Raw genomic sequence first — 19,427 nt, 5'->3', positions numbered from 1 at the left:
AATAAATAAAATAAAGACAAACAACAGATTTGGGGGGAAATATTCATAATGTACAGGACAGACAGATAATTAAAAACAACAATAAACAGAAAGGTTTTATAAATGGACAAGAGGGAGACAAATAACCCAATAGAAAAATGAGCAAAAGCTATTAGAAAGCACCCCACAAAAGAGCATATTTAAATGGTCAACATGCTTAGGAAAAAAAGCTCAAAATTATTAGTATTCAAAGACGTGCAAATTAAAGTACAATGAGATATTATTTTATACCTTTCAAACTAGCAAAAATTGAAATGAGGCTAATTTCCATTGTTGGCAGGGAGGCACAGAAAAAAGTTTTTACATTGCTGGTAGAAATGTACGTTTCTACAATCCTTTATAATCTGGGAACATCTTTTGAAATTAAAAATATGTATTCCCGGGCTTCCCTGGTGGCACAGTGGTTGAGAGTCTGCCTGCCGATGCAGGGGACACGGGTTCGTGCCCTGGTCCGGGAAGATCCCACATGCCGCGGAGCGGCTGGGCCCGTGAGCCATGGCGGCTGAGCCTGCGCGTCCGGAGCCTGTGCTCCGCAAAGGGAGAGGCCACAACAGTGAGGGGCCCGCGTACCGCAAAAAAAAAAAAAAAAAAAAAAAAATGTATTCCCTTGATCCATCAATCCTACTCTTATATCCCACAGAAATGAAAACACCAGTACATAAAGAGATATAGGTATATACACATGTATGTATGTATGTGTGTGTGTGTGTATGTGTATCAGCATTGTTTATTTGTACTGGCCGATTCTCCCCCTACACCTCCACCCCAGAAAAAAAACTAGAAACAAACTAAAATCCATTAATAGAGATCAGTGGTTTGCTAGTTAAAACCATTGGAAAAGCCCTGATTTGTAGTTTTTGCATACTCCTGACATGTAAATATTCCCACCATGCCCAATTTCAAGCTACCATCCTAGTGTCACTGAATGCCAAGCTGGGAAGAGATGTGAGCAATCGACTCTAGAAAGCTGGGGGCTCCAGCACAATCCCACCATGAATGAATTATAGCAAAGCCATACCCTGAGCTACTCTGCAGCCATTAAAAATAACAAGGTCATCCTATAGAAGTTTACTTGGTAGATTTCCAAGAGGTATTGTTGAGGAAGAAAAGCAAGGGGCAGAAAATGTTTAAGATGACATAATTATATTTTTGTAAAACATCTATCGACAAAAAATATATATATGTGTGTGTGTGTGTGTGTGTGTCCTATTTATATATGGTCGTAAGAATATGAGAAGAGGAGGAGGGCAGAGACAGGGAAAAACAGTAAACAAAAAGGACACACTTACGCATTATATATCTGTATAAAAGTAAAATTATTTTTAATTTACAAAAATAAAGATATATTGAGCCTCTGATACATGCTCAGTTCTATACAAGGCTCCTGAGAATATAGGAACATGTGAGACACGGTTTCACTCTAGCTGGAAATGTAAAAGCAAAAGTCACAGGGCAAGTTATTTTCTCCTATGAGGTGCAAAATAAGTGCCACATAGAGGGATAAGTAAAATGAGGGTAGGGGCAAGAAAATCCCACAGGGAGAGCTTCTTTTTAAGTTAAGGCCCTCCTTGGCGCCAACTTGCCGCCTGGTCCAGGTTTCCTCCACCTTCTTGCAGTAGGCCCTGGGGACTGGCAGGCTTTTGTCTCCTTAGGGAGGTGCCTTTGCCAGCCTCCCCAGCTCCCCCATCCTTGCTGCCCCCAAAGACAAACCCATTTCATTTTAAAGCTTTTGCTGCTTTACTGCTACTGGTTTACGCTAATCACCGTGGAAACTGACATGGAAAAACATAAACACCACTAATGTGGAAGCCACACAACAGTTAAGAATCATACAGGTGGGATTTCCCCGGTGGCACAGTGGTTAATAATCCGTCTGCCAATGCAGGGGACAAAGGTTCGAGCCCTGGTCCGGGAAGATCCCACATGCCTCAGAGCAGCTAAGCCCCTGCTCCACAACTACTGAGCCTGCACTCTAGAGCCTGTGAGCCACAACTACTGAGCCTGCGTGCCACAACTACTGAAGCCCACGCGCCCACACTCTGCAACAATAGAAGCCAGTGCAATGAGAAGCCCGCTCACCACAACAAAGAGGAGCCCCCGCTTGTCACAGCTACAGAAAGCCTGCGCACAGCAATGAAGACCCAACACAGCAACAAAAAAGAATCATACAGGTGTCACCAGGTTTGTTTCCCAGGGCTGGCTCTTGTCTCCTTTCTAATATGGGAGCTGGAAGTGCTCACTGGACTGCCTCTGTCCCCTTTCGTTCCCTTTCTCAGTCTTTCTCAGAGCCTCTCTCTTAGGGTGGCCAACTATTCACCAAGCGAGGCCTACTGACTTGCCATCAGCTTTACCTTGGGGAAGGGTCCTTCCACCTCAGAGGAGTTCTGCTCTTCCACCCTTCTTTTACTGTTTTGTTCTCTGTGTGACACACCCACAAATAGGCCAGACAGGTAATCTGTGTGTCTCCAAGCCCAGGATTAGCTAAAGCCCAGTAAATCCCAGTTGGCCCCAATAGCCTTTGCCTTCAGGAAGCTCCAGACCCTGATGAATTCTCCACCCAGAGAAGTCTCTCATCTGTCAAAACCCTTCAACGCCACCCAATACCTCCACCTCCCCAAACTCTGCTATCTCCTCACTGCCAACTAGCCACCTCTTGTCTTGCTCTTCTCTTCCAGTGGTTTCGCCTTCATCCCTAGACTGTCAGGAAACTGGTGAGCATCCTCTGCCTGGTGTCGGCCATCTCCCATTCAAGCGCAGCTTTAAGAACTTACTGTGCTCAATATCTTTAATGGATCACGTCCACATTTTACATTCATCCAGTTGCCAGAGCATTTACAGAAAGTTATGACTCATGCATGAAAATGGCCAGAAGGCCTGTTTACATAGGAAAAAGAAGTAGGGTTTCATTAGAAGGTCTGCAGTAATGTCAATCCCAGGGGATCAAGCCAAGCTGGAAAAGAGAAAGAGTTGAGAATCTTAATAGTTAGATGAACACCCACCGAGCCCAGCTGGACAACGGGACAAGAAGGGTGTGGCCAGAGATCAGAGGTGGCAGCAGAAGGTCACAAAGAAGTCATGGGAAACTGCAGTGAGCAAGGATGAACCTTCAGGCCACGCATGTGGGAAAGATTTTGTACCTGAGTTTGGCAGCAATATCTCAGAAGCTGAAAACGAGTAGTAAGACCACACAACCACACAATTGATGAGTGATATTTCCAGACAAGGCCTAACTGCCTGCTGCCTAAAATGAATTTGTTTTATTTTGTTTTTTAATCTTCATTCTTTTCCTGATTACAAAAGAACTCATACTCATTGTAAAAATGTTAAAAGTTACAGAAATATATAATGTAGAAATTAAACTTCTATCCTTCAGAGATAACCACTTTTAATCAGAGGTGTATTTATCCAGATTGCTTTTTCTTCATAGATGAATATTTGCTATATATGTAAAGTTTTACAAAGTCAGCATCATTAAATCATGGCCAGACTTAGAACTTAGGCAACCCTAAACCTGAAAATGGTTAGGATGTCCCCTACCCCACCCGTGTTTCATTCGAAATAAAAATACTAAACAGTAAAATAAGCATATGGAGGTCAAAGTTTTTATTTTTCCTTTAATTATTATTTCAGTATTTTTTAAAAAATATATATATATATATTCTTTCGAAACTGCTTTTTAGCTTTCTTGGCACCCTAAGTATATGCCTGGTTTACACATTTTCATCCAATACTACATATATTACACATTGTCTTGTAACTTGATTTTCTTTTTCACGTAAGATGTATCTTGGGCATCTGTCCATGTCAGTATCTAAACGTTATTGTGACTGGCAGGTGTGGGCTCCTCTCCAGAGAAAGAAAGGATCTTTCAACTGCTGGTGCCTGTAGCCAAGGGTAAGGATCTTGGAGGAATTTTATGGCTTTAATACACTAACATTATAAACAGTGACAAAGAAGATTCCTCCAGATTCAGAATTGAGTTCAAGCAACTGAACTGCCTTCAAACCTTTATGGAAAGAGAAGAGATATAAATAAATAAACTGACTCGTTCATTTAGTCACAGCGTAGATCAACTTAGGAGCAGTGAATATCCTCATCATAATTAAGGGTGAAAGTAAAAATCAGAGAAAATTCATTAATAGAAGTTTTTCCTTTATGTTATCACTGTTAGAGAGAGAATTTAGAATTAGACTACATCTTGATTTGGTTATTTAACTCTTGCTTAAATACGGTGCTTTTGTTACTGATTTCTAATATTATTGCATTGTGGACAGAGAATGTTATTTACATGCTATCAGTTCTTTGGCATCTTGTTGAATCCGGCTGTGACTTAGAACATGGTCATTGTAAATATTCCACGTGTGCTTGAAAAGAATATATATTAAAACTGCAAGTTTGTCCACCATCCTGGGAGAAGGAAGAAATCAGGAAACTAAAGTCCACATTCCTAATTTGAAATTAGAACTGAGGGACAGGTTTCCAATAATTGTAAGTCCTGAAATTTGCCTGGCTGAAACCCTCAAAAGATTTACAAAAAAGATTTTTTTTAACTATAAATGCTTTTTAAAACTTTCAAACAGAATAAAAATTATAAAGTGGAAAGTAATAATTTCTAATACCTCTCCTAAGTCTCAGTCCCAGAGGGGGGAAGTGGGGCAGTGTTAACTTTTTTATGTATTTCCTTCCAGACACTGTCTACATACATACAAGAAAATGCAAAAACATATTAACATGCCTCACCTTAAAGGAAACACCATGTAGAAATGGGACTTTACGTATGTATACTGTTATACACTTTGCTTTTTTCACTTGACATACCTCAGGCATCTTTTTATGTCAGCATATTTATATCCTCTCCATTCTTTTTAATGGCTGAATGGTATTCCATAGTAGAGCTGCTCCATAATTTGTTTAGCAATCCTCTGTTGATGGACACTTGGGTTGCTTCTAGTTTTCTATTACAGTCAATGTTGCTATGAGCAACCTTGGTTCACACACAAAATTGCTGCTGCTTGGCTCAGTCCTTTCTCAGGGCAACTGCTCCCTTCCACTGTGTACCACACTCAAAGCTCTCCTCTTTTTTCTTTGTTGCAGACTCAGGTGTTCAACCTGCTACCCTCTCCTTTGGAGGCTGCCATTCCACCCACCCATCCTAAGCCTGGCTAAGGAGCAGCATGGAGTTATCTAAGCTCCCTGTTTTGCTGGTGCTCCTGATGACTAGCACACAGGCTTTTTCGGTTTTTTGTGTTCTGTGCCATCACTCCAAGAAACAAACACAGAATAACAGTAAGAACAAATATGGGATGGTACAAAGCTTGTAAAGTTTTTACTTTAATAGTTCCTGGCTCTGGTTTCTGTCTACCTTAAGAAACAGTAAATGGAATACCTAATTTCCAAGGTTTACCAGCACCATTTCTGATCCCCTAATTAGGAAAAGTCATACTGATTCTTTTTCCATAGTATTCCTTCTTCCCCAGCCTGCAAATGTCTTATTTCAAGACAACACTTTACAGGGACTTCCCTGGTGGTCCAGTGGTAAAGAATCTGCCTTCCAATGCAAGGGACATGGGTTCAATACCTGGTCAGAGAACTAAGGTCCCACATGCTGCAGGGCAACTAAACCCTCGTGCCACAATTCGTGAGCCCACACACCACAGCTAGAGAGAAGTCCACATACCACAATGAAAGATCCCGCCTGCTGCAACTAAGACCCGACACAGCCAAGAATAAAATAAATAAATAAATATTTTTTTAAAAAAGACAACGCTTTACGGCCCTGAAGACCCTAGACTGGGTTCCCAGTTCCACAGTTCTCTGTCCTGTCAGTTGTGGTCACCCCCAAGCATTTGCTCCAACTATAGTTTTTCATTATTATGCAACATCTGTAGGTAGGCTGCAACATTCTATGACTAATAAACAGCTTGAAAATGTCAGAACTTTTAGTCCTAAAGCCAGCTAATCCTGGGTGAGTCACACATAACCTCCTGGTACCTGTAATATAAGGCCAGCAGAATGCATAATTTCCCAAGCCCTGCAGAGATTAGGTGATGGGGGCCGCACAAAGAGGGGGCAGATTTCAATGAGATAATTCAATCCCAAGGCGAGCTTTGGATATGAGTGCCTCATGGGTCAGTACATCTGTGGACACCTGTTGTTTTGCCATTTGTTCTGCTGAATTGGAGACACCCAGAATCCCCCAGGCTGAGCCCTTGACTTTCACACCTGTCCACATCTGAATTTTTCATTTGTGATCTAAGCCAGCAGCACTCCAAGGGCCTCTAGAAAATCAGGCATGGCATTTCTAGGCTGTGCTCTAAAAAACAAAAACAAAGCATATTCTCCTGCTCTCAACTACCCAGGAAAGGTTTGTTTCTATTCTGGTCATAAGAACACAAAGTGAGAATTTTGTGCTTGAAAGACTTCCAAAAGAGAACATGATGGTAAATACCATCTGAGGCCCCAACATGGGAAATTGGATTCTGGAGGAATCTTGGAACGGATGGTTTGGGTTTACCACATGTTGAGACCTCAGACTGAAGCCTGCATCTAGGGTGAAGAGAAGAGAGAAAGTGCAGATTTGGTCAGTGGCTTGGAGAGGCCTGGAGTGGAATTAGCACAGGTTCTTCAAGTGCTAAGAATGTTCTCAGATTCATTTAATGTAATGTATTTTTCTAATGCCTCCACTTATTTCTGGTATGGTAGCTAGGTGGCTGGGACGGATGAGCTGGGGAAAGAAGGAAGGAAGCGGGGGTCACTACTGACCAAGAACTCAAGCCAGGATTAAGTGAACAGTAGGAGTTACTCCTGAAATTATAGTTGGGGATGCCCAAGTGTCACCTAGGCTAGCATTGCTGCTACACCAAGTACATCCTTTTGCCCTAGGAATCTCCTTCTGAGGAATTGGCCTTGTGTCAGGAAATCAGAGGAAGTTAGGACTGGACAGGAGACATACTGGGGGAACTGACCCAGCTGTAGGAGCTAGCCCCCTTGGAGGTTGTAACACCTCAAGGACAGTGGAAAAGTGTTTCAACATTCTCAGTCCTAATTCTGAAGATAGCATTAAGATATCCAGAGTGGGTGGACAAGGCATTCATGCAAAAATACTATGTGCCTACCATGAATAAATAATGGTTATTAATAATGGGTTGTTGCTTCCGGGAAGATGGCGGAAGAGTAAGACGTGGAGATCACGTTCCTCCCCACAGATACACCAGAAATACATCTACGCATGGAACAACTCCTACAGAGCATCTACTGAACGCTGGCAGAAGACCTCAGACCTCCCAAAAGGCAAGAAACCCCCCACGTACCTGGGTAGGGCAAAAGAAAAAACTAAACAGAGACAAAAGGATAGGGACGGGTCCTGCACCAGCGGGAGAGAGCTGTGAAGGAGGAAAAGTGTCCACACACTAGGAAGCCCCTTCACGGGTGGAGGCTTCGGGAGGCGGAGTGGGGGAGCTTGGGAGCCGCGGAGGGGAGCACAGCAACAGGGGTGCGGAGGACAAAGCGGACAGATTCCAGCGCAGAGGATCGGGCCGACCGGAACTCGCCAGCCGAGAGGCTTGTCTGCTCGCCCGCCGGGGCGGGCGGGACTGGGAGCTGAGGCTCCGGCTTTTGTCGGAGCGCCGGGAGAGGACTGAGGTTGGCGGCGTGAACACAGCCTGCGGGGCGTTAGTGCACCGCGGCTGGCCGGGAGAGAGTCCGGGGAGAAGTCTGGAACTGCCGAAGAGGCAAGAGACTTTTACGTCCCTCTTTGTTTCCTGGTGCACGAGGAGAGGGGATTAAGAACGCTGCTTGAGAGAGCTCCAGGGACGGGCGCGAGCCGCGGCTAAAAGTGCGGAGCCCAGAGACAGACATGAGACGCTAGGGCCGCTGCTGCCGCCACCGGGAGGCCTGTGTGCGAACACAGGTCACTAGCCACACGCCCTTCCGGGGAGCCTGTGCAGCCCGCCACTGCCAGGGTCCCGGGATCCAGGGACAACTCCCCCGGGAGAACGCACAGGCGCGCCTCAGGCTGCAACTTCTCGCCGGCCTCTGCCGCCGCAGGCCCGCCCCACACTCCGTGCCCCTCCCTACCCCCGGGCCTGAGTGACCCAGAGCCTCCGAATCAGCGGCTCCTTTAACCCCCGTCCTGTCTGAGCAAAGAACAGACGCCCTCCGGCGACCTACACGCACAGGCGGGGCTAAATCCAAAGCTGAGCCCCTGGGAGCTGTGAGAACAAAGAAGAGAAAGGGAAATCTCTCCCAGCAGCATCAGAAGCAGCGGATTAAAGCTCCACAATCAACTTGATGTACCTTGCATCTGTGGAATACCTGAATAGACAACCAATCATCCCAAATTAAGGAGCCCTGTGGATGAAAGGCTCTTGGTGCTGCAGCCAGGAGTCAGTGCTGTGCCTCTGAGGTGGGAGAGCCAACTTCAGGACACTGATCCACAAGAGACCTCCCAGCTGCACATAATATCAAACAGCAAAAATTTCCGAGAGATCTCCATCTCAACGCCAGCACCCAGCTTCACTCAACGACCAGCAAGCTACAGTGCTGGACATCCTATGCCAAACAACTAGCAAGACAGGAACACAACCCCACCCATTAGCAGAGAGGCGGCCCAAAATCATAATAAGTCTACAGACACCCCAAAACACACCACCAGACGTGGACCTGCCCACCAGAAAGACAAGATCTAGCCTCATCCACCAGAACACAGGCACTAGTACCCTCCACCAGGAAGCCTACACAACCCACTGAACCAACCTTAGCCACTGGGGACAGACACAAAAAACAACAGGAACTACGAACCTTCAGCCTGCAAAAAAGGAGACCCCAAACACAGTAAGATAAGCAAAATGAAAAGACAGAAAAACACACCGCAGATGAAGGAGCAAGATAAAAACCCATCAGACCTAACAAATGAAGAGGAAATAGGCAGTCTACCTGAAAAAGAATTCAAAATAATGATAGTAAGGTTGATCCGAAATCTTGGAGATAGAATGGACAATAGAATGGACAAAATGCAAGAATCAGTTAACAAGGACCTAGAAGAACTAAAGATGAAACAAGCAACGATGAACAACACAATAAATGAAATTAAAAGTACTCTAGATGGGATCAATAGCAGAATAACTGAGGCAGAAGAACGGATAAGTGACCTGGAAGATAAAATAGTGGAAATAACTACTGCAGAGCAGAATAAAGAAAAAAGAATGAAAAGAACTGAGGACAGTCTCAGAGACCTCTGGGACAACATTAAACGTACCAACATTCGAATTATAGGGGTTCCAGAAGAAGAAGAGAAAAAGAAAGGGACTGAGAAAATATTTGAAGAGATTATAGTTGAAAACTTCCCTAATATGGGAAAGGAAATAGTTAATCAAGTCCAGGAAGCACAGAGAGTCCCATACAGGATAAATCCAAGGAGAAATACGCCAAGACACATATTAATCAAACTGTCAAAAATTAAATACAAAGAAAACATATTAAAAGCAGCAAGGGAAAAACAACAAATAACACACAAGGGAATCCCCATAAGGTTAACAGCTGATCTTTCAGCAGAAACTCTGCAAGCCAGAAGGGAGTGGCAGGACATATTGAAAGTGTTGAAGGAGAAAAACCTGCAACCAAGATTACTCTACCCAGCAAGGATCTCATTCAGATTTGATGGAGAAATTAAAACCTTTAGAGACAAGCAAAAGCTGAGAGAGTTCAGCACCACCAAACCAGCTCTACAAGAACTGCTAAAGGAACTTCTCTAGGCAAGAAACACAAAAGAAGGAAAAGACCTACAATAACAAACCCAAAACAATTAAGAAAATGGGAATGGGAACACACATATCGATAATTACCTTAAATGTAAATGGACTAAATGCTCCCACCAAAAGACACAGATTGGCTGAATGGATACAAAAACAAGACCCATATATTTGCTGTCTACAAGAGACCCGTATGCTAACACATATATATGGAATTTAAGAAAAAAAAAATGTCATGAAAAACCTAGGGGTGAAACAGGAATAAAGACACAGACTTACTAGAGAATGGACTTGAGGCTATGGGGAGGGGGAAGGGTAAACGGTGACAAAGCAATAAAGAGGCATGGACATGTATACACTACCAAACGTAAGGTAGATAGCTAGTGGGAAGCAGCCGCATAGCACAGGGAGATCAGCTCGGTGCTGTGTGACCGCCTGGAGGGGTGGGATAGGGAGGGTGGGAGGGAGGGTGACGCAAGCGGGAAGAGATATGGGAACATATGTATATATATAACTGATTCATTTTGTTGTGAAGCTGAAACTAACATACCATTGTAAAGCAATTATGCTCCAATAAAGATGTTTAAAAAAAAAAAAAAAACAAAATGGAAAAGAAGTAAAGCTGTCACTGTTTGCAGATGACATGATACTATACATAGAAAATCCTAAAGGTGCCAGCAGAAAACTATTCGAGCTAACTGATGAATTGGTAAAGTAGCAGGACACAAAACGCACAGAAATCTCTTGCATTCCTACACACTAACAATGGAAAATGAGGAAGAGAAATTAAGGAGACACTCCCATTTACCACTGCAAAAAAAAGAATAAAATAAGTAGGAATAAACCTACCTAAGGTGCAAAAAACCTTTACTCAGAAAACTACAAGACAGTGATGCAAGAAATCAAAGATGATACAAACAGATGGAGATATATACCATGTTCTTGGATTAGAAGAATCCACATTGTGAAAATGACCCTACTACCCAAAGCAATCTACAGATTCAATGCAATCCCTATCAAATTACCAATGACATTTTTCACAGAACTAGAACAAAAAATTTTACAATTTGTATGGAAACACAAAAGACCCCAAATAGCCAAATCAATCTTGAGGGAAAAAAACAGAGCTGGAGGAATCAGGCTCCCAGACTTCAGACTATACTACAAAGCTACAGTAATCAAGGCAATATGGTACTGGCACAAAAACAGAAATATAGATCAATGGAACAGGATAGAAAGCCCAGAAATAAATCCACACACATATGGTCACCTTATATTTGATAAAGGAGGCAAAAAAAAAAAAAAAAAAAAAAGAAAGTGTAGTCTGCTGTTTTTGGATGGAATGTCCTATATATATCAATTAAATCTATCTGGTCTATTGTGTCAAAAAAAAAAAAATAATGGGTTGTTAATAGAGATAATCAGAATTAACCTTTAATTGAACACCTACTATATACTGGACACCATTATAAGCACTTTTTTTCATTTATTGTGATAAAGAATACATAACATTTACCATTTTAACCTTTTTTTTTTTTTTTTTGACTGTGCCATGCTGCTTATGGGATCTTAGTTCCCTCACCAGGAATCGAAACCTCACCCTCGGTAGTGAAAGTGTGGAGTCTTAACCACTGGACCACCACGGAATTCCCTAACCATTTTTAAGTGTACAGTTCTGTAGCATGAAGTATATTCGCATTGTTGTGCAACCATCACCACCATCCATCTCTAAACTTTTTCATCTCTCCAAACTGAAACTATACCCATTAAGCACTAACTCTCCAACCTCCCCTCTTTGCAGCCCTTGGTAACCATCATTTTACTTTCCGTCTTTATGAATTTGACTATCGTAGGTGCCTCATATAAGTGGAATTATATACAGTAATTGTCCTTTTGTGACCTGTTTATTTTACTTAGCATAATGTCTTTAAAGTTAATCCATGTTGTAGCACATGTCAGAAATTTCCTTCCTATTTAAACCTGAATAACATTCCATTGTATGTATATATATACCACATTTTGTTTATCAGTTCATCGATTAATCAACACTTTAGTCGCTTTCACGTTTTGGGTAGTAATAAGCACTTTATATTTATTAACTGATTTAATACAAGTGGATGAGATATGTACTATTATTATCCCCACTTTACAAATGAGGAATCTGAGACATGGAGAAGCTAAACAACTTCCCAAACAGTAAAAGAGCTAAGATTCAAACCCAGACAGTTTGGCTTCAGAGCCCACATTCCTAACCACGCTGCTATACTGCCTTTTGAGACCAAGAGACAGAGCCCTGTTCTATCGAAGCTTCCAATCTAGAGAGAAGACATATATATAATAAATCATGTCAATGCAAAATCATAAAGACTATAGCGGAGGTATAGTGCATATAACAGTTGAGCAAGGAGCAACCAGGTCTCTTTAGGGATGTCAGGGAAATTTTTTCTAGGAGGACAAGATAGCAGTACAAATTGGGGTTCACAAAAGCCCAGAAGCATGAGTGAGGCTGATGTGTTCAAAGAATGGACAACACCATCGTTCTGAATGGGTGGATATAAGATGTATGGGGAGGAACAGCGTGATGGCCCCGCACAGGTAGAGAGGGATCAGATCATGGAGTAGCTGGTATGGTATGCCAGAGAGTTTAGGGCTTTAAAGTTGGTTTATTTGGTAATTGTGTTGTTGATGATGACGTTTTTATTTTGCCTTGTTTCCCTGTCAGTAATGAATTTGGGAGTGGCATGCTCAGATTTGCTTGTTAGAAGGATCAATCAGGCTGTAGTGTGGAAGATGGAATGAAGAAGGGCAAACTGAAGTCAGAGAGATCAATTTGGAAGCTGTTGCAAGAGACTTTGCAAAGGATGATTAAGACCTGTACTGGGGTGCAGCAGGAGGGATGGAAAGAATTTTTGAGTATTCAAAATATGCATTTTTTAAATTCTACAAACCAATAAGAAAAACACAGGGGCTTATAAAATGGGTGAAATATAGAAATAGGCAATTAACAAAAGAAGAATCCAAATGACCCACTCCCAAATGTATGAAGAGATACCCAATTAGGGGAATGCAAAATAAAACAATGAGAAACCATTTTCACCTTTCAGATTAGCAAAAATAAAAATGGATGACAATATCAAATATTTGAGCAGACATGAGGAAAACAGTGCTCTCATATATTTCTAGTGGGACTGCAAATTAACTCAGCCATTCATGGAAAGCAATTTGGCAGCATACAATAAACTTGATAATGCAAATACCCTACGACCCAGCAATTTCCCTTGTGATTATATAACCCATAGAAATTCTTGCACGTGGGTGAAAAGAAACATGTACAGAGATGTCTGTGACAGTACTGTTTGTAATGGACAAATAAAATGTGATGTATGGACTGCATACATAAATAAAATGTAAATGTGTGCATATTTTTTAAAAAACGTATACAAAATAATCCTCTATATTCTTTATGACGAGCTATACATGTATGTAAAAACTGAAGAATCTGAGGCTTGTGGATTTGAAAAATCACAGGAGTAGGGGAGAAGGGAATTAAACTGGAGTGTCAATAAAAAGAGACTTAGCTACTCCTGTAATGTTTATTATAAAAATAAAGAAAACCAGAAAAGAGAAGTAACTGGTTAAAATTTTAACAGTCAGTTGTGAGTTCAGAATGGTGAATATGTGTTTGTAATATTATTCTTTGTATTTGTCTATATCTTTTACATTTCTACAAAGAATCAAATATGGGTGGATGGGTAGGTGTGAACATGTGTTTTTAAGAGAAAAGAAAGCATACATGTGATATTTAGCAAAACCATTGACTTGGTGACATAACAGGTGGGGGTTGAGGGTGACGGAGGGGAGAGATTAGTAAGACTCCCAGGTTTCTGGTTGGAGTGACAGGTGAGAGAAGATGATGACACCATTCACTGAAAGAAGAAATACAGGAGGAGAGAACATCAAATCTGGAGGTCAGGGAGGGAAGATAATTAGTTCTATTTAAGACACGTTGAGTTTGAGAACCCAACAACAAATGTTTGTACTACCAAATCCCTGGTCAGGCAACATAACTTAATAGGCTCCACGCTGCCTGAAAGGGGCAGGTAGGAATAGGGGTGTCAGTGGCAAGGTTCCACAGGAGGGAGACGAAGGAGAAATGAGCAGATGCTAACAGAAATAGTGGAACATATCTGGTGAAGTCTTCATGGAAAGCAATTAATGTAACACTGTGTAATTTTTCATCAAAAACCATTGACCTTTTATTTTATGATAGATAGATAGATAGAGATAGACATATGTGTTTCTTTGGAAAAGTAATATATGCACCGGGTAAAATATAAATTTCACAACTAGGGGAAAACCTCTCTCCAGAGGCAACTGCTGTTATGAGCTTATTTACCTATGCTCAAGTTAGACACTTAAAAGGGCCAATGGCTGAGGTCTATCAAAATATAAAATGTATATGTCCTTTGACCCAGCAATTCCCTTCCCAATGTATCTTAGAGATATGTTTCTATGTTCACAAAGGTGGATGTATAAAGGTATTTGTTGCATCATTATCAGTAACATAAGGCTGAAAGGAAACTAACTAGGCCAGCAGTGGGGGACTAGTTAAGTAAATTATGGCAGATCCATACAGTAGAATACTATGTTGCATTAGGAAGTTATTTGGAAAGCACAGCATCCTTCCAGAGATATTCTTGGCATATACACGCAAATAACCCCTTTTATTTATACAAGCAATAACATAATATATATATACACTGTAGCATACACTGTTCTGCAACTTAATTTTTCACTTAACATATTTTAGAGATTATTCCATACCAGTTTATATTGTTTACAAGTGTTGAGAGTTCAGCTAAATTACTCCATATATTGCTGCCTTGGCATCCATTCTGTGTGGCCAAGCAGCCTGCGGGGGCCTTGAACTGACCTGATTCACATACTTATATTGTCTACCTAGCCCCTGTGGACATAAATGTGAGACCGCTCTTTATAATTCTTGAAGCCAGAAATCTAGAATTTTGTGGGAAATCTCTTGAGTTTTAAATGTTACCCCACATCTTTAAAAAAATAAAAAACCTCTTTGGGAGCTAAAAGAAGGAGATGAAGGATGGCTCCTTCAGGAGGCCATCTTATCATGCCTGGCATAGAGGGTTCAGTATTTTGGTGCTCTGGAAGTTTACAGCTTAAGGACAGTGGTGGTAGAATGACTCCGAAGAGGCAAGTCTGAGCCCGATAAAGAAAGGTTTTATGGGTCATGATAGGTGTGATGAATTCTGGGAAGAGCATTGCAAAGGTGTGAGATCACATGTACTATCCTCAACAGACTCTCTTCTTTCCAGGGTGGTGGGGTTTTATGTGAGGGGCAAGTTGGTAAGGGATATAAGGTTTTTCCACCTCTTTTGGATCATTCTCCCTTCTCTCCCATTTCTCCCTCGCAGTCTCAAGATTACTGAGGACAAGGAGGGATCTGATAGGACCACTTCAGCCGCTCCTTCCCATCTTGAAGCTATTACAGCCCGGGAGGGGTAAAGGAAAGCTTCTTTGGAGAGACAGTCTGCCTCTCTCTACAATCCTCTCCCACTCCTGGAGGGTATGGCCTTAAAAGGGCATAAGGAGGGCTTCCCTGGTGGCGCAGTGGTTGAGAGTCCGCCTGCCGATGCGGGGGACACGGGTTCGTGCCCCGGTCCGGGAAGATCCCACATGCCGTGGAGCGGCTGGGCCCGTGAGCCATGGCCGCTGAGCGTTCGGAGCCTGTGCTCCACAACAGGAGAGGCCACAACAGTGAGAGGCCCGCATACCGCAAAAAAAAAAAAAAAAAAAAAAAAAAAAGGGCATAAGGAGAGCCGGAGTTATGTCTCCCCACCAGCAGGAGTGACCAAAGAAAGCCCATCTTTTGCCCCCCAAGCAGCTTCTGCTGTTCATTGCCACCAATACCCAGAAGTGTGAAATATGAATACAAATTACAGCAACAACTTTCAAAAGTTTATGCCACCACCTACAGTAGGGCCACGGGAATACCTTTTACATCACTGCCATATAAAATATATATGTACAACTGAATAAGTAAAAGTCTTGCAAAACACATACTCATACACTGTATGCAGTGCATCAATACTCTCTATCCCATTCTCTCTTTCTTTTTTCTTTTAATGTGGTCTGTGACCCATTACACCAATTTCAAAACTTAATGGGTTGTTAACCCAGAGTGAAAAACACCTGATTCCAGGCTGGATTTCCCAAAACCAATATTTCCCAAAGAGTCTTTTATATTTCAGATGTATGGGTAATATCTGTACCTACCACCAATAGAAAACAAGATGTCTCTAGAAGAAACATGGAGACTTTTTTCTAGTTATTATTCAGTGATTTGTTAGTTTTTAGAGTTAGCTTCCATTTGAAAAGATATCCCTTTCCAAGTGATACTGATTTTCCACTTGTGGAAATGATTTTAAGTTTTCTTCTAAAATAAATGTATTTAAGTTTAAAAAGTGATTTACAGAAAAATATTAATTAACTATTAATATAGGAAACATTCAGGTATGTCAAAATTTACAAATATGTTACTCGTGTTCTAAAGTGTGGGAAACTCTATCTTGCACCATTCCATAATGAAATAACAAGAAACTTACTTTCCTTAACATTAGATCTGCTTCTGCACAGTTTTACTAATTACTCCCAGGAAGTTTAGGTTTCATGACATGACATTATGTTATATTACATTTGGCTTTTCCCAAGCAGCCCCTAAGACCCAAGCTAGTGCTTTTTCCAAGCACTTGTTAGGCAGTTTTGAGTTCAGCATCCATTCGCAAAGTGATTTGTGCAGATCTTGAGATGCTGGAGCTCGCCTTCCCTCCTTCAGATCATCACGTGGTCTTTCTCTGTCAGGCTTTCGAGTTAATTATTTCCTGTTTTTCTGAGTCTGTTCCTTATCCCCTTTCCCAGGTCACCCTCTACCCTCCCCTCCACACACACATTCTTGGCCACCATCAAGGCAGCTCTGCAGCAAACCCATCATTGTCTCTCGCCTGCCGTGGAGCACCCTCCAACAAGAGCTTTGGGGTTTATTCCAGAGTGCAGCAATCTCAGAGCAAAAGTATGTCATTACTGTTGAATCAAAAGGTAGAGTTCCCTGCTTATTAGTAACATTCTGCGCAATTTACTGACCTTTTGTTCTCTTAGCCCCTGCCTGCTAAGGTACAGCGTGAGCCAATCTCCCTAAATAGTTTTCTCTCTGTGACTGCTGGGATCTCTGGCATCAGCTATACTGTCACTCCTCTCAGGACTCCCACGTTGGGCTTGAGGCTCCCAGCAGATTTGATCTGTCGTGCAAGTAACATTGTTTCTGTGGCTGCCCCATCCCTTCCCATCAAGGCCAGAGTCTGTGCTCCTCCTATTGTCTTTAACAGCTCAGGGTGCTAAACTGAGCTGAGGGGTACCCCATAGAAGCCTCAGGCCTAGAAGCCACTCCATTCCTGTGATCTTTGCTTCCTCATCCCCATGCCCAGAAATCTTCTCCAACTAGCCTTTTATGGTCATCCAGCCTTCATTTCTCTAAATTACTTTTCCAATCCTGGCTGATGTTTTGTCTTAAGTCTCTAATTCAGTCTTGTCTACTTTATTCATCATTTTCTTCCCCCAGCCCCACCCCAGTTTTTCTCTCCCCTGGTCTCCTCACGTGCAAATACCTGGCTCTTTCACATCTTTCACCTAGTGTACAGCTTCCAGGCCATCTATTTCCAGCCCACTACAAAGTAATGTGTAAAAATCCCTTACATTAACCATGTGTGTGCACACAGTGTATGTATGTGTGTGTGTATACACAAACACACACACACACAAATTCAAAGTGAGAGAAGGGATATAAACTCATAATAGACTGACCAGCACTATTTGGGGGGGGGGTCGGGAAGAGCCTTAGAGGCTCCCGGCAGTTCTGGTTGATATGTTGAGTATATTTCACCCCACAACCCAAATCTGTATCATTCTCAAACACAGTTTAAACAAAGAAGAGCCTTGATGCTTATTGAGGATTTGGATAACTACTTCACTGTTAAGAAGAGATTTTTTAAATTGTGTTTTCATTATGACTCCATATCCATTTATTGATCTAGGGATTTCTTGCCTCACTTAACTCCATAATCTGTTGCTCAGATTAAGAAAATCCAAAAACTACTGTTTGGTATCATGAGTATAGACTTTAAAGCGACACCTTGGAAGCTGGATGATTCAAATACTATAATCCAAGAAAAGCAACTAATTGATTATGCAGAACGTGTTTTTATGCATTACTCTTTTTTATGATCCAAGCATGCAATGAAAGGAATCAGATTAAATGTTTTGTAGATGTGCTGTTATAGAAACAGGAGCTTGCTAGTGTAGTAACATCCAACAGAACACAATAAGAGGAGATGGGAAATAATATGTATGAAAAGCCCTTAATCAACAAACATATAAGGCACTATTCATTCAACACATTTTGAGCATTTATTATATTCTTTTTTTATCTAAGAAACAATGCTAGGTACAGTAACTTCTCAAGTATTAGGAGGAGAAAAATGCCTCTTATTTCAGTATTTCCTTTCTTGCATCCCTGCTACCTAGTATATACCTATGGATATATACTTTGGGGATGAATGAGAGACCTGTACATTCAGTTTACCTTCTATCCTCCACTTTGCCACCCTGTTAGCCACTTTGTTCCTCATTAATTCTTCCTCCTGAAGGCTAACGGGGAAGGGAAGGAGGTGAACTTGAGGCCAGTCAGGCATGCTTAGCTCGCAAAGCAGTTAAATCTGAGTACAATAAACTTTAAAGACCGTCTAAATTCTGTGTCATTTAAGATTTTGTTCCATCCAACTGATTGAACAGGTCTGACAGTTAAGGCTTGAACAAACTTGAGATTGATATTTTGGTTAATAGTTATTATAATATCTGACCTGTCTCTGGAAGATTTTGTAGTAAGTTAAAGTGTTAAGAGTCTGTCTAGGTCTTCCCTGGTGGCGCAGTGGTTGAGAGTCCGCCTGCCGATGCAGGGGACACGGGTTTGTGTCCCGGTCCGGGAAGATCCCACATGCCGCGGAGCGGCTGGGCCCCGTGAGCCATGGCCGCTGAGCCTGCGCGTCCGGAGCCTGTGCTCCACGACGGGAGAGGCCACAACAGTGAGAGGCCCGCATACCGCAAAAAAAAAAAAAAAAGAGTCTGTCTAAAGGACAAGGGAAGGGAACACTAATTTGCCCAGTACTTATTACAGGAGAGACTCTGAGCTGTGCACTTTGCATTGCTTACCATTTTTATGGTTTACAATTGCCCAGAAAAGTAGAATGCCCATTTTATAGATGTGGAAACAAGCTCAGAGATACTCTGACCAGCCTCTCAGTTTGTAGGGAAAATGCTAACAGCCTCCAAAGCACAAGCCCTTTGCAAAGGGGGATTGGAGGCTGCTGGCAGTTTTCACTAACCTATGCTCTCCACACTTAACATGGGTAATTGAAAGCTGAGCCTATGTTCCTTTCAGAAATCTCCCAGGAATCTGGCTGCAGAGGTTTTATGGATAACTCATTTCAGCAACTGAGAAACAAAATGCGTTTGTGGAATAAAAAGTCTTTATTTCAATGAGGTTTTTTTTCTTCTTTA

This window comes from Pseudorca crassidens, chromosome 16 (assembly GCF_039906515.1).
Source record: "Pseudorca crassidens isolate mPseCra1 chromosome 16, mPseCra1.hap1, whole genome shotgun sequence".
Classification (NCBI taxonomy): Eukaryota; Metazoa; Chordata; class Mammalia; order Artiodactyla; family Delphinidae; genus Pseudorca; species Pseudorca crassidens.
This window is presented reverse-complemented; position numbering follows the sequence as displayed.